The following is a 14,524-nucleotide window of genomic DNA, read 5'->3' as shown; positions in this document are numbered from 1 at the left end:
CAAGAACTGTGAGGCTGCTGTATTGCATGTTCACAACCTGTCCTAGGCAATAGCTGGTTGCTTTAGGATTTCCATCCATCAGGCATTCCCAGGCTAAAGCTAAAAAATCTGAGGAAACATCTTTGTTTCTGAACGTGGTGATATGAAACAGACCGAAGACCATAGTCACCCATAGTGAATCAGGGGAGTCATATAAATACATAGGCCCTGAGTTCAAATTATAGATGGAATAAGAACTTTGAGCTCTCAAGCTCAAAGTCTAACTGATCATTGTTAGAGCTCTGACTAAACAGAAGAACTTTCCATGCAAGAACTTGCAAGTGATCTGCTTTATATATGGCTGAGCTATTGAGACAGTATGATTGGGGTGAATTAGGAGATGGATTTTGGAATCAAACATACCCGAACCAGAATCTTATTCTGGAAGTGGCAGCTTTTCTCCTCAGGAGCTTGAATCTCTCTGTTTCTTTCTTGACAGTTTTTTTTTTCCTGATACCACTGGAGCCTGCTTAGTCACAAGCCAGAACAACTCAGAATTGTGTGAGTTAACACCCTGCGGGGAACTCTCAATCAATGAGGAATGGGAGTTGGTAGCTAAATGCTACAACTTCTCAGTTCACCAGTGAAATGATTCTGAGGCATGTTCCAAATGGTTTCTCAACAGATCCCCAGCCCAATTGAGCCTCAGTTGCCCAGAGTTGTAACATACTAATTAATGCACTCATTTATTGTTTTCATCTTATCCCAGTGTCACTATTGCCAAGTTGCTTAATCTTATTAAGCCTCTGAAATTTGATAGTGCTGTCCTCATAGGGTTGTTAGGATTAAAATAGCTCCTATGTATAAAGTAGTCTGTATGTAATATGCATTCCAATAAGAACATGATTGTTACTATATTGATCCCTTGTTTTCAGCCTTTAAGCTTCATCCCTGCAGCCCCAGTTCCTCCACTAGGTGGCAGAATATCAACATTCATCATTCGTGGAAGGCATGTCTCTTAGAGCAAGTAAAATAAATAAAATAAGTCCCTGAGGGACTATGGTCAGTGCGACTTGAGAAGGGCAAACCTACAATTAAAAACTAACCCAAATAAAGAAAGTGGTGCCCTGAAATTCCAGCCTCAGTTAGATCGGTGTCTGATTCAAGGCTTTGAAAGGTAGAGATTGTTGGATGAATTCCCAAAGCAACATGGGGAACCTGTTTGAGAGAAGCAGGTGGAGTCTGTTTGCAAGAAATTACTGGGTGCCATTTTCCCATGCCTGGGGTAATCTGAAGTCATAGGAGATGACTAGGAGGTGGAGGAATGGCAAAGGGCCGGGGAAAACCCAAGCAATCACCTGAACCAGGTAGAACTTGAGAAGGGTCATTGTGATCCAGTAGGCAGTTTGGGGACAGAATCTTTCAGGATCATTTGGTATTCTTTTTGGTGATATATGTATCATTGGACAAAACCTATCAGCTGAGGACTCATAAACTCCATTGTAAGGATGGGAAGAATGGGGCATTTATCCCCTGGCTTCCATCCCTAATTGGTTGAGAGTTCACCTTAGGTTATTAACTCCACTAACAAGGAGTTAGATGCAGGCATTTCAGGCAGGAATTTTTTGGCATGTTTGAAACTTTCGACCACCCCTATTGATGAACTCAGGTGGGCAGATGAGATATGGGATGTGGGCATCCGCAATGACTGCTATAACAGTGCTTCTGGGGGCTTGTGGGTATATACAAATCAACTAAGGATCTTGTTAAAATGCAGATGTTCATCATGTACCTCTTGAATAATGACTCAGATTCTGAACTTTTAACAAACTCCAAGGTGATGTTCATGCTGCTGGCCCATGGACCACATTTTGAAAAGTAAGAGCTACACTATTCTTTAAATCAGTTCTATGATTCCTTTCATCATCCTACATTATTAATCCTAAACAACACAAGGGACACCAGGATCCCTGAAATTTCATCTTACTCTCTCTGAACCTTGATGTCTTCATCTTCAAAATGGGAGTGGGTGCTGGGATTACATGACCTCTTCCTAATTGGAGTGGTGGATGGGAGGAAAGGCCTTTTAAACATGACACTTCAGTATTTAGAAAACATGAAGGTTTAGAAAAAAATAAACCCATAAAAAGTAAAGAATATCCACAGAAGGCAACTCCAATTCCTAAAAGGGTCATACCTCCTAGGAGTGGGGATGGTATTCCAGTTGCCACAGAGGTAGCCTAGAGATTTTCACTTTTATGTAAAGGAAGATATTGGTTCTAAAAGTTTGAGAAAATCTGTATTTTGATGATCTGTAAGACCTCATCTAGATCTAATATCTTTCCACCGCATTTTATTAAAAATCTATTATATTATTATATCAAATTGCTGATGTCTGTCTGTCTTTCCTACTGGCCTAAAATCTTCTCTAGCCAGGGATTCACCTCTATGCCTTTCATTCACTATAGTGCCTGGCTCATAGTAGATGCTTAGTAAATTCTTTAATGTGCAAATAAGCCTATGAATTTCTTACAGCTCTAAAAATATCATGACAGTGGCTTTTTGGGGAAGGGTCTTTCAAGACATTTTCTGGCCTATATGGTACTATAGTTCCTTTGAAGTTATATTGTAACAAAATTCTAGTCACATACAACTTCATGTCCAGTATTTAATAACCCTATTAGTTAATGTTTGTTGCTCCAGAGCAAATACCATTTAGAGACATCCCAGTGACAATTCTTTGGCAGAAGGAATGGTTGAAAATGGTGCTTTGGAGCAAGAAACATCTGTGCTGGTTTGCCATGGAAGAGGAGTCTGTGGAGTACATTTGGATGGGCTCTGCCTGATTGAGCTTGCCAGGGAGAGGCGGAGGTACCACTAATTACATGTCTTGCATTATGGGTTGGAAATAGATACACAGAGCAAATGCTCTGGCCCATAGAGCCCCAAAACACAATGAAAGCAACACAGACTTTAATTCCATTTTCAAAATTCCCAGCATTTCAGTGCAGAGCCAGCCATACAATTTTTCCTTTCTTTCACGTGGCACTTAGGACATGAGTGAGTGAACCAACTGAGTATCTGGAAGACTACTTGCAAATTCAGGGAAAAAACACAGTGGGAAAAAATATATTGAAAGTGACAATGTTCACCCATTTTTTACTGGAGATATTTAATTGGGAACTCCCTTAGGTTTTGGGTGTCCTTGAAACAGGTCAGCACCATTGCTTGACTTTATATAAACTGGATTGCACTCAGTTGAAATTGCCCTTCTCCAGGTAGGTTTTAGTTATATGATATCCAAAGAGACCTTTCTAAAAGGGAGGAAAGTAGTAGAAGCAACAGGCACAATGAGAGGCCCAAATGGGCAGTGAGTGGGATCAAAGCAGAGCTGTGCCCCATGGTTCAAAAGATGAATTCTATAATTCATTGTTCTATAATTACAGGAAGGGAAGGTCAGCTTAGTAGCAGCTCATTAAGATACAATCTAGTAGGATTTTGGCAAGCTCAAGAAAAACTAGTAATGGGATGCAGGTGCCCAGTAGGTAAATATCTGTGGCAGAAATAGTTGCACTACTTTCCCCAGCCTTCTTTGCAGTTAGGTATGGCCATGTGACTGAGTTCTAGCCAGCAAAATTGAGGTGCTCTGCTGGGCACAGTGGTGCACACCTGTAATCCCAGCAGCTTGGGAGGCTAAGGCAGTAGGATCGAAAGTTCAAAGCCAGCCTCAGCAATGGCGAGGTGCTTAGCAACTCAGTGAGATCCTGTCTCTAAATAAAACACAAAATAGGGCTGGGGATGTGACTCAGTGGTCGAGTGCCCCTGAGTTCAATCCTTAGTACCCCTCTCAAATGAGGTGCTCTATTTCCATGTCCGACCCATAAGTAGGCTTATATGTGATCCTCCATATTCTTTCCCCTTCTGGCTTGACACAAATAAAAAGGGTGACTTTAGAAGCTGTGTGTTGAATATAGCAGAGCCACAAGATGGAAGGGGCCTGTGTCACTGAATCACTGCATTACTGCATAGAGGAGAGCCCTTTACCAGTTGGGTTTTTATGTGGGAAATAAACCTTTATTGTGTAAAGGTGGTAAGATGTTGGGGTTTATCTGTTATAGTAGCTTTTATTAATTAGATATTTAGATTTGGCTATATTAATAGAGGGGATTATAGAACGAACACAAGGTATGTTATGTGATTCCCTTCTGGACATTACTGTATAGGAGGGATTTTGTCAAATGGGAGCATGCATATAAATGAAAGATAAGAGTAATGAGGAGGGGAGAAATGACACATGAGGAGGATATAAGCAAAGGGGCTCAGCTTGAAGAAGGGAAAACTTTGGGGTAGAATAAGAACATACAGTATCTTTAAAGTTTTGAAAAAAAGTTATGTTATAAGGAAGAAGGTTTAGTCTTATGCTGTAGAGCTTCAGAAAGAAGATCAGGGAGCAAGATTTGGGCTCAGTATAAATAAGAACTTTTTAATAATAAGCGCTTGCCCAAAGTGGAAAGGCCTTTCTTAAAGCCTCCTCCATCTTCATTGGATAATGTTGATTTACCAGACGTATCCATTTTTCTCCTTCTCTGGCTACAGAAACCCAATTTTATGGACATATTATCCTTTTGTGATTATGAGAGAGGAGACCCCATTCCCAGCTTAAGGGACGGATTCTGACTAGTCCAAGTCCTTTAGCACATGGCACTGTCTTAGTTACTGGTTCAGAGATTGATACATAGACTGAGTTGGCCCAATCATACTTAAATATCTTGTATTTCATGGTTGGAGGAAAGGTTTTACCTTTCTCCTACTGGACTTGTATCAGGACACATTAGTCTTGACTGTCACTGGCAGGTATCTTGTGGCCATGAAGGGAACCACCCTTAGGATGAAACCAGCAGATGGGAGAGAAAAAACCTGCCCATTAAGCTGCTGATCATCCTATGCCGAAATCTCCTCTCCCTCTGAATTTCACTTTGCATTGAGTTTTCCATTATGTCTACCTTTAAACATTTAACTGATACACTGATCTTGAGAATGAAAGACCCCTGAAGACCCCAACCACTCGAGGCATGACAGTGAGGGATCACACCAGGTCATCCAGAGATCAGTTTATTCCGCACAGGCTACAGTAGAGGTGGAAGGGTCTGCAGCTGCAGTAGTGTTTTCAGGGACTTACATCACCCCTATGGGAAGTGTGTGTAGATATGATTGGCATGCCTGTTGTCAGTTCCCTATTGGGCTCCTGGGCCAGAGATGGCCCTTTGGTGGGCTCTTTTGGCGGGCCCCTTTTCTCAAACAGGAAGAAGAACCCAGAAGCCTAGAGCCAAAAGCCCTAGGGGCGGTCCCCATTGTTGGGCGGTGGCCTGGCCCTGTTCTGGCTCCCTGCCCAACAGAGGATGTTTGTGAATACAGGTAGAATACTACCTTGTCATCAGAGTTGTCAAACGGGAATTCTATCCTGGGTAGCAGATGGACCTCTCAGGGCACATCTGACCTTGAGAATTATAAATTCTGGTGAAGGAGGTACAGCTAACTTAATTTAAATGAAAATACAGGCTTCCTTATCAGTCTCTGGAAATACATTTTGTAACAAACATGTATTGGCTTTAGGCTGTCACACATCCGACCTACTCCCTTCCTGCTCCTTCTTATCTTTGCCCACTGAAGATTTGGACTCCCTCTTGCAGAGTGTAAAATTATTGATTGAAAACAGCTGCCTACCAGGAATTGTATTTCCCATGCCTTGTTACATGTAGTTGAAGCCAGAGGACTTATTCTTGCCCATGGGAACAATAATGTTGTATGTCACATCTGGGTCAAGAAGCTTAAGCACTTGGTATTTCTTCATTGTCTTTATTCATCTTCCAGCAGAATGCAAAGGATTACAAGGCCCAAGAAGAGGGCGGAGTCACAGTATGGAGGAATTCTGGGCTGCAGGTAATCATATGGGAGGTTAATCACCAACCAGGAATTCTGGCGTTGGACAGTTACATGACTAAGAACTGTTCTTCTATTGTGTTAAACCATTAGATCATGGGACTTGTTTGCCATTGTAGTTAGCATGTGCTAATACATCTCCATTGTGAATGTCTTAGTAGGAGGGCAATAGCGGTCTCAGCTCCTGTTAATGATCTCATTACAGAAGCCAGAGGGGAACTGTTTCTCCCTCTTTATGACCCCTGGTATAGCCAAGATGTAAATAGCCAATTAGACACTTGTTCCTGGGATACTGAATCTTTTTATTAAATGTATCTGTTCTTTTTAATTGTACATGACAGTAGAATGTATTTTGACATATCATACATATATGGAGTATAACTTCCATTTTTTTGTGGTTGTACATGATGTGGAGACACACTGGTTGTGTATTCATATATGTACGTAGGAAAGTTATGTCAAGTCTTTGTATTGTCTTTCCCATTCCCATCCTATTCCCTTCCCTCTGCCCCTACCCCCGCATCCAATCTGGTGAACCTCCCCCCATCATTGTGAGTTAGCATACACATATCAGAGAGAACATTTGGTCTTTGGTTTTTTGGAATTGGCTTATTTCACTTAGCATGAGTTCCATACATTTACTGGCAAATGCCATAATTTCTTTATGGCTGAGTCATATTCCATTGTGTATATGTACCACATTTTCTTTATCCATTCATCTGTTGAAGGGCATTTAGGTTGGTTCCATAGCTTGGCTATTGTGAATTGAGCTGCTATAAACTTTGATGTGGCCTTGTCACTATAGAATGCTAATTTTAAGTCCTTTGGGTGTATAACAAGGAGTGGGATAACTGGGTCAAATGGTGTTTCCATTCTAAGTTTTCTGAGGAATCTCTATACTGCTTTCCAGAGTGGTTGCACCAATTTGCAATCCCACCAGCAATGTATGAGTGTACTTTTCCCCCACATCCTCACCAACATTTTTTGTTACTTGTATTCTTGATAATTGCCATTCTGACTGGAGTAAGATAAAATCTCAGTGTAGTTTTAATTTGCATTTCTCTTACTGCCAGTGATGTTGAACATTTTTTCATATATTTGTTAACTGACTGTTATGGTTTGGATGTGAGGTATCCCCAAAAGCTCATGTATGGGACAATGCAAGAAGGTTCAGAGGAGAAATGATTGAGTTATAGCCTTAAACTAATCAATGAATTAATCCCTGGTGGGATTAACTGGTAACTGGGGGCAGGTGGGGTGTGGCTAGAAGAAGTGGTTCATTGAGGGGGAGTGACTCTGGGGTTTATATATTGTATCTGGCAAGTGGAGTCGTTCTCTGCTTTCTGATCACCATATGAGCTGCTTCCCTCTGCCACACTCTTCCACCATGATGTTCTGCCTCACCCTGGGCCCTAAGGAATGGAGTCTGCCTTTTATGGACTAAGACCTCTGAAACTTTGAGTCCTCTAATAAACTTTTCCTCCCATAAAACTGTTCTGGTCAGATCCTTTAGTTGAAGCAGCGAAAAAGCTGACTAAAATACAGATCATATTTCTTCTACTGTGAAGTGTCTGTTTAGTTCCTTTGCCCATTTATTGATTGGGTTATTATTTTTTTCTGGTGTTAAGTTTTTTTGAGTTCTTCATATATCCTGGAGATTAACGCTGTATCTTAGGTGCAGATGGCAAAGGTTTTCTGGGATTCTGAATCTTAAGGAGTACGAATATATAGGGAGTATCAGAATTAAATATTTAGCAGGGAACAGAAACTTAAGGAAAATATGATACCTGTGGCAGTCAGGCTGTGGCTATGGTTTCTGCCGCTTTAGGAGAACCCTTGGGTCCTACCAGTTGTCCAAGTCTTGTCCTCCAGCTTCTGATTCATTCTCTTAGCTCCTGATAGCCTGATAATTAATTCTTCCTTTGCTTAAGAAAATCAGTTTTTTTCCTTGAAATCATTTTATGGTGTTTTAATTATTTTTCATAAAAGAGACCCATCTCAAACTCATTTTGTTTAATAATTTAAGATTTTCCCCTTTCAAAATTCTCTATTTGACTCTGACCTGCTATCTTAGATTCATGATCTAATAGTGATCGAGGTGGGCACCACTCAATTTCCTCTTTTCATTGACTGCCTGTTCAGATAATAAAGAAGTTATTTATTTTTTCCTCCTGTCAACAGTTTGGCCTCTCTCCTCTAGCTTTCGGTCATCCTTTTCCTCTCTTGCCTTACTTAGATTGTTCACACCTGTGCATTTTCGTGGCATTTCTATTTGCTAACCATTTCTAGCACTGAGTATCCAATTAGTAATCTGTAATGTTTTTCTGACAGGGAAAGGGTGGAGTTGGCAGAGAGCACTGGGCCCATTGTCCCAGAGACTTGTTTCTGTTACTTAAGAAATACATGACCTTGGGCTGATCATTGAACTCTCCAGAAACTTGTTCTGCAAATGACAGCAGCTAATTAAAAGTCACATGGCTAGAGAAATACAGTTGGAGGGAAGGTAGGAAAGTATGGGTGCAGGAAATCCATAGCCTTGCCTGGAAGTCAGGCTGTGAGAGCCAGAAATCAGGGAGGGACTGACTATTCAATATTGGTGCATGGAGACTTCCACCAGCTGATGAGAACCACACAATTCCTTTTTTCTTTTTCAGCTGGTTTTATACTTTTGATTCAACCTTGAATACCTTCTTTGAAGTGAATTCAGACGCAGCAGTGGTCCTGCCTCACTGTTCTATCCACCACTCACGTATCATAAACCCCACTGCCACCTTTTACATTACTCAATTTAATTTCTCAACTAGCAATTCTGCAATACCTCTGCTTAGCTGTTTATGTTTGGGATTGAGCTGCATTAGAAGCTCCATTCCACTTCCCAGGGATATCCTGAGGACTACACTTCATGACCTCCAGCCCTGGGCCTCAGTTTTATCTGTAAAGTGAGGTAGCTTTACTGAAGGTCTCAAGGTTCCCTCCCAGCCTACTGTGATGGTCAAAGATGATCTTGTGACTCCTGAACATCAGCTTAGATTCTGAATGGAGTTAGTTCAATCTCCTCTACTTTCTCTTTTGGCTAATGAACCAACCTAGGCTGATTTTTGATACATTGGGTACATGGTTTTAAACAAATTGGCCACAAACTGGGCCTCCTTCACAAGCCCCCAAGAGGTGAACACTCACCGTCCAGCTCCTTTTTGTCTTCTCACTGTTCCTTCTCCTCAGTGGCTTCATGTATACTTCTGCCTTATCCTTTTCCTTTCCCAAAGCCAGGAAAGATCACTTCTGCCTGGAGTTTTTCTCTCCTTGAAAACCTTCTCCCCCTCCCATCGCTGGGGTGGAGCTTGTTGTCTTGGTAACCTGTGGATGAAGGCTCTGAGATCCACAATAAATCCAGCCAAATAGACTCACATGGGTGGCCACACAAGGTCAGGACAGAACATTTCTTCAAACCTGGAGATTTGCTAATAGGGAACGGTATTTAGCTGCTCTGATAATTTGTTACAAAATTTCCCTTTTGTTTTCTTGCAGGTCACTTGACAAAATAAGAGAGGACTAGGGCCAATTTAGTTCACTTTGTTAACATTTTCTAATGTTTTTACAGATAGATGCATGTATTGTAGGCCATACTTTGATTTTGAAAATATTATTTTCTCTTCTAAAGTATATTCTCTGAGACTTTCAACTTGAGCCAAGAGGGATAAAAAGGCAGGGAACACAAGCTTAAAAAACTAATGATATTCAAATAATAAATATTCTGGACAGTATCCCCTCCCAGCATACCTATAAACATGCAGCACCTACTTTCCCCCTTATCTACCTTTTCATAGAATCGAGTGAACTGTAAAGAAAAAAAGCAATGTGCCTTGCAGAGTTTGGAAAATGTTGGGATAAGTCTGCCTTTTTGATTATTCTATAAAGGTCCAAGGCCAAGTAGAGAAGTGGTTGGTTAAGGACAATATGGTGCCACAGGGAGGTGGATGTTTATTGAATGACTAAGCCAGGCCAATTCTTTCAAGTGGAGCCTTTGATAATAGAAAATAAGGAGGTTTAGAATGCAGGAATGCCAGCACTTTGGGTGCCACCATGAAACAAGAAGAGCAGCTGGGGCCCCCAGAATGCAGGCAAGCTCTTCATCTGAGGCTTGGAATAAAAGGAGCGTGGCCGACTGAGACAAAGCAGAAAGGAGCCACGTACACAAGGAGCTGTGGTTGGGCTGTCAGGCTGGATTTGTGTCTGCCTGAGCTGTTCTAAAAAGATCCTCCTTTCCTGAATCACTAAGACCACAGACAATAGAGGGACAGAGTGGGGACGCTCCTTGTGCTAAGCAACAGATTGGAGATGTGGGAGTGGGAATCTCAGTTCTGTTACTGATAACCACCATTAAACAGAAGCCTCCTGGCCTTGGCTTCCTTGACTACTGGGGTGTTGTGATGAAGAGTCCAGGCATTCTTGGAGATGGCCCAAGACAATAAGTCACCACTGCAACTGCTCCCCGCTTTTGGGTACAAGCCACCATCAGCTGTCACTGGGATTTTAGTGGTAGCCTTCTACGTGGTCTCCTTGCTTTCACTCCTACCTTATTGTCTACCTGCATCAAGGTCAGAGTGATCCTCTTAAAATACAAGTTAAATTAGATGCTCCTCCTCTGACTCAAAACCCTTTAGCAGCTTCCTAATATTCTTACTATAACCTTCAAGGCCCTATACCATCTACCTCCCACCCCCATTACTTCTCTAACCTCATCAATAATTTCTCCTGCTCTTTTACTTTGTTACAGGCATACTGGCCTCCCTGCTTAAATGTGTCATTTCTATTCACATCTCAGACCTTCTGTACTTGCTTTCCCTTCTGCCTGGAATAATCTTTTACACTTACCTACATTACTTGTTGCTTCACCTCCTTCAGATCTTTATGTATATACCATCTTCCCAACGAGGCCTTCCCTGGTCACCTTATTGAAAATTGCATCTCATCTGTGTTTGTGAGCTAATGCCAGAATCAGGCCTCGTATTGACCACCCCCAAACTTGATGACTAACAACAAGCATTTATTTCCATACTCATGAGTTCCACTGAGGTTTGATTGATACACAAGATGAGCTCAGCTGTGGTTACATATGCTTTAGGCGGTGGGTTGGGTTCAGGTCTACCCAATGTGTTTTTGTTGAGGCCTTGAATGAAGGGCAGTAGCTGTCTGGGGTATGCTTTTCTTGTGCTCTATCATAAAAACTCAAGATCCAAGCTAAACACTATAAGAAATTTATGATTTTTTGCATCACATCACTGAAATCCTGTTGGTCAAAGTAAATCACATGACCAAAGCTCAACTTTTATGAGGCAGAGAACTAAATTCTGCCCACACTGGGAGGGGGAAGGTAAAGAATACTTGCTTAACAATCATCCAAAGTAACACACACACACTACTATCTCCCACCCATCTTCATGTCTTTCCCCTATGTTTTGTCTTTCTCCTTAGGGTTTATCATCACCCTAAATATGACATATTGTATTTGCTCATTTTGTTTATTGTCTACCTCACTGGTTATAGTGAAGACTCACAGGGGAGTTTTGTTTGTTTTGTTTACTTCTGTGTCATTAAGACCTTGAACAATGCCTGACACATAGTGGATACTGAACAAATATTTATTGAATGACAGAATAAATAAATCCACCTATTTCCACTGAGGACTCATTAAAGGAAGTTCAGAAATGAGTTCTGGTATCTTATATCCTTCTGAATAGGGACGGAATCTCTGCAAATGAATGGTCTTATCATTATATTTCCCACACCACTATCTCTAACCACCATCATGAACATCATTATCATTACCATCACTATCATCATCACTGTTACCATTACCATCATAATCTTCATTAACATCACCACCACCACCACCACCATTTTCTCACTATCATCATCACCATCATCATCATCATTTCCTCCACCACATCACCACCAGCACTACCACAATCACCACAACCACTAGCATCACCACATCACCAGTCCATTTCTACCACCATAGTTCCACCAATACTATCATTACAATTACCCCGTCTACCACATCACTGTCACCAGTAATTACCACCCCATGCCTACCATTATCACCTCATCATTTTCACTTCCATTACTACCATCACCACCATTACCATCACTCTTATGGTTATCTCCATTAGACATTCATGATGACAGTAAAAGGCCTATATGTTGACAGTCTCTACATAGCTGTCAACAAAATAATTGCTGTGCAGGAAGCAGAAGAAATGACCATTTTGTTCTAATGGGCTAACTGCAATGGGGGAGGGGGAAACCTCAATCCAAGAATATTTTCTTAAGGGCTGCAGAGTAGATCTATAACAATTATACAATGATACTACAACCTCAGAAATGCTACGTACTCTTTTGGAGGTCTGCAGAGATTGTCAAACCTCCAATTTCGCTTCCTAAGTGGTGCTGAAATTTTCTCCACCTCTTCTTTCCTTTATCCTTTTAGAGGGGAAAAAAATTGTTTACGAAGTCATTTCTTTCACCATTTAAAGTCCATTACCTCTTGTTGCATAATAATGAACCATGTGACTTCTTGATTAATCTTTTCCATCCTGAAATACAATCTTTTCCTGAATTGCTGCTGCTTCTTCAGTTCTTTGTAAACACTGACTGACAAAAATGTGTGGGTGCTGGAAGGCCCCCAAATACCAGGGGTAAGAATAAAGGCCTTTAAATCTCCACTCCAGATCAGTTTTCCATGCTTACACAGCAAGGCAGTATAATCTTTCTCCCTAGCTCTCCTTTTTTAAGAAACTTTCCTCTTTAAGGCCAGATTACCTTAATTTTATCTGGCCTGTGACTCTGAACTCATTTGATAAATCTACTTATTTATTTTTGCTGAAGGCATCAAGTGTATTGCTTTGAAATATGGAAATCTTCATGATATTCTACAAAAAAAGATCTCCCTCAAAATATTATACCATAGGCTGGGGAAGGGTCTGCTGAGGATGGCATAAAGAAGGAAAATTCTATTTAATTCTTAAAAACAATTTTTCTTTGAAGGGAAGAAATTGCCACTGTTTGGCTTTGGTCCCGAACCTGCTATTATGATGAAATACCAAGAGTACAGTTTATACTGTATACCTGATGGCAACCCATCTGATTTTGATTCCATCAAATACAAAGAAAAATCTGTATTGCTGTGGGAGGGGGATGGTTAAAAGAGGAATGTTAGAGCTTCCAGAGAAGCCTTTTTTTTTTTTTTTTGTGGGCATGAGAGAATGTTCCACAAGCAGAGGGAGAAATGGAGGAAAAGGCCTATATGTTAAGAAGCAAATAAAGAGACATTTGTGTGATGATACCCAGACAGTTATGTGATTGAGGTCTGGTGTCTGTTGTGGGTGTGGGACATAAGAAGACACTGCATATCTCCAGGGCTGAAGTCAAGGGACATCACAGCCCTGGCTGTTGACTCAAAACCCACTAGGTCAAATCTGCATCTGATTTTTTTCCAATCATTCTCCCATTCCTCTAAATTATTCTCATTTCTGGTTGGTTTTGGGGCTAGACTGACTTGGGGAAACTCCAGGCTAGCCTGCTCTCTGTTGAGGGGAAGTGGGAGCCATCTCCTTCACAGGAATCCAAAAACCATCCCTAACTGAAAGGAGTTTCAGGTAGTGGAAACCCTGAGCTGTAACTCTGCCAATGAAGCTGGGGGAGCAGCTGGTCTGTGCCAAGGGGACCTCTGCTGAGCTCGGTGTTTTGCTGTGTGAGGCAGGACAACCTCTCAGCAGGGAGGCTGGGATTTGAACTTGGGATGCGCTCAGTTGTTAAAAGACATTGGAAGCAGACACTTCCTGCGAAGGGATTCAGTTTCAACTAAACAGTATTCAGTTTACAGTTACTTTGGACCCAAAGAGGGAATTTTTGTCTGCTTGGATGGTAACAAGATCTCTGAATAGGGATGCACAGATATTTGTAGAGGAGTGGGAAGGAGAGGAGCAGGGAAATAGGAGTGTCTTGTGGGTGAGGCTGTGGCCCTAGCTCCTTATCCTGCAGACCTCCTTAGTGAAAACAGCTCAGAAGTGGATCTGGACTCCAACAGGCATTGGATGTTTTATGGACTGTCTTGAGAAGGGTACAGCTGAAACAGATGTTAGACTGTTGCCTGTCATGCTCCCCAGGAAGCAGAGACTGATGCAGAGATTCAAGAGCAGAGATTTTAATAGGGGTGCTTTCAGAACCAACACCTGTGAAAGAAAAGAAAGGATTAGGCAGGGGAGAACTTGAGCTACAGTACAGTGGCAACAAAGGCCTCTCTTGATCCTATGGAGAGCTCTGGAGCATTAACCAGTTAATTAGATGTGGGCACCCCCAGTAAAGGGCACTGCTTTTGCTGAGGCAAATCTCTTCCACCAATGGGGAAATGCTCGGCTGCTAACAACTCCGGGCAGCTGAGGGGAATGAGTACTTCAATCCTGAAGGGGGGAGCAGGATGGCATGTCACAGCACCCTCTAAATTAAGCTAGAAAGAAAGCCCAAGAGTTTTCTCAGGAAGAGAGCCACTGACTCAATTCTAATCAATTTAAAATTTTTAGTGCTTACTGGGATCAAGGCATTG

At 41.6% G+C, this 14,524-nt stretch overlaps 1 long non-coding RNA gene across 1 annotated transcript in view; it reads right to left on the bottom strand.

The window, feature by feature from the left end:
• Window positions 1–9,211, bottom strand: part of LOC124079063 (uncharacterized) — a 35,635-nt gene extending 26,424 nt beyond the window's left edge. The window contains exon 1 of the long non-coding RNA XR_006847139.2: window positions 9,100–9,211. This is a non-coding gene — a long non-coding RNA (uncharacterized LOC124079063). The remainder of the gene's footprint in view (window positions 1–9,099) is intronic.
• Between the last annotated feature and the right edge of the window lie 5,313 nt (window positions 9,212–14,524).

This window comes from Marmota monax, unplaced genomic scaffold, assembly GCF_021218885.2.
Source record: "Marmota monax isolate L192 unplaced genomic scaffold, Marmota_monax_Labrador192_F-V1.1 WCK01_AAM20220418_F8-fsc00089, whole genome shotgun sequence".
Classification (NCBI taxonomy): Eukaryota; Metazoa; Chordata; class Mammalia; order Rodentia; family Sciuridae; genus Marmota; species Marmota monax.
This window is presented reverse-complemented; position numbering and strand designations above follow the sequence as displayed.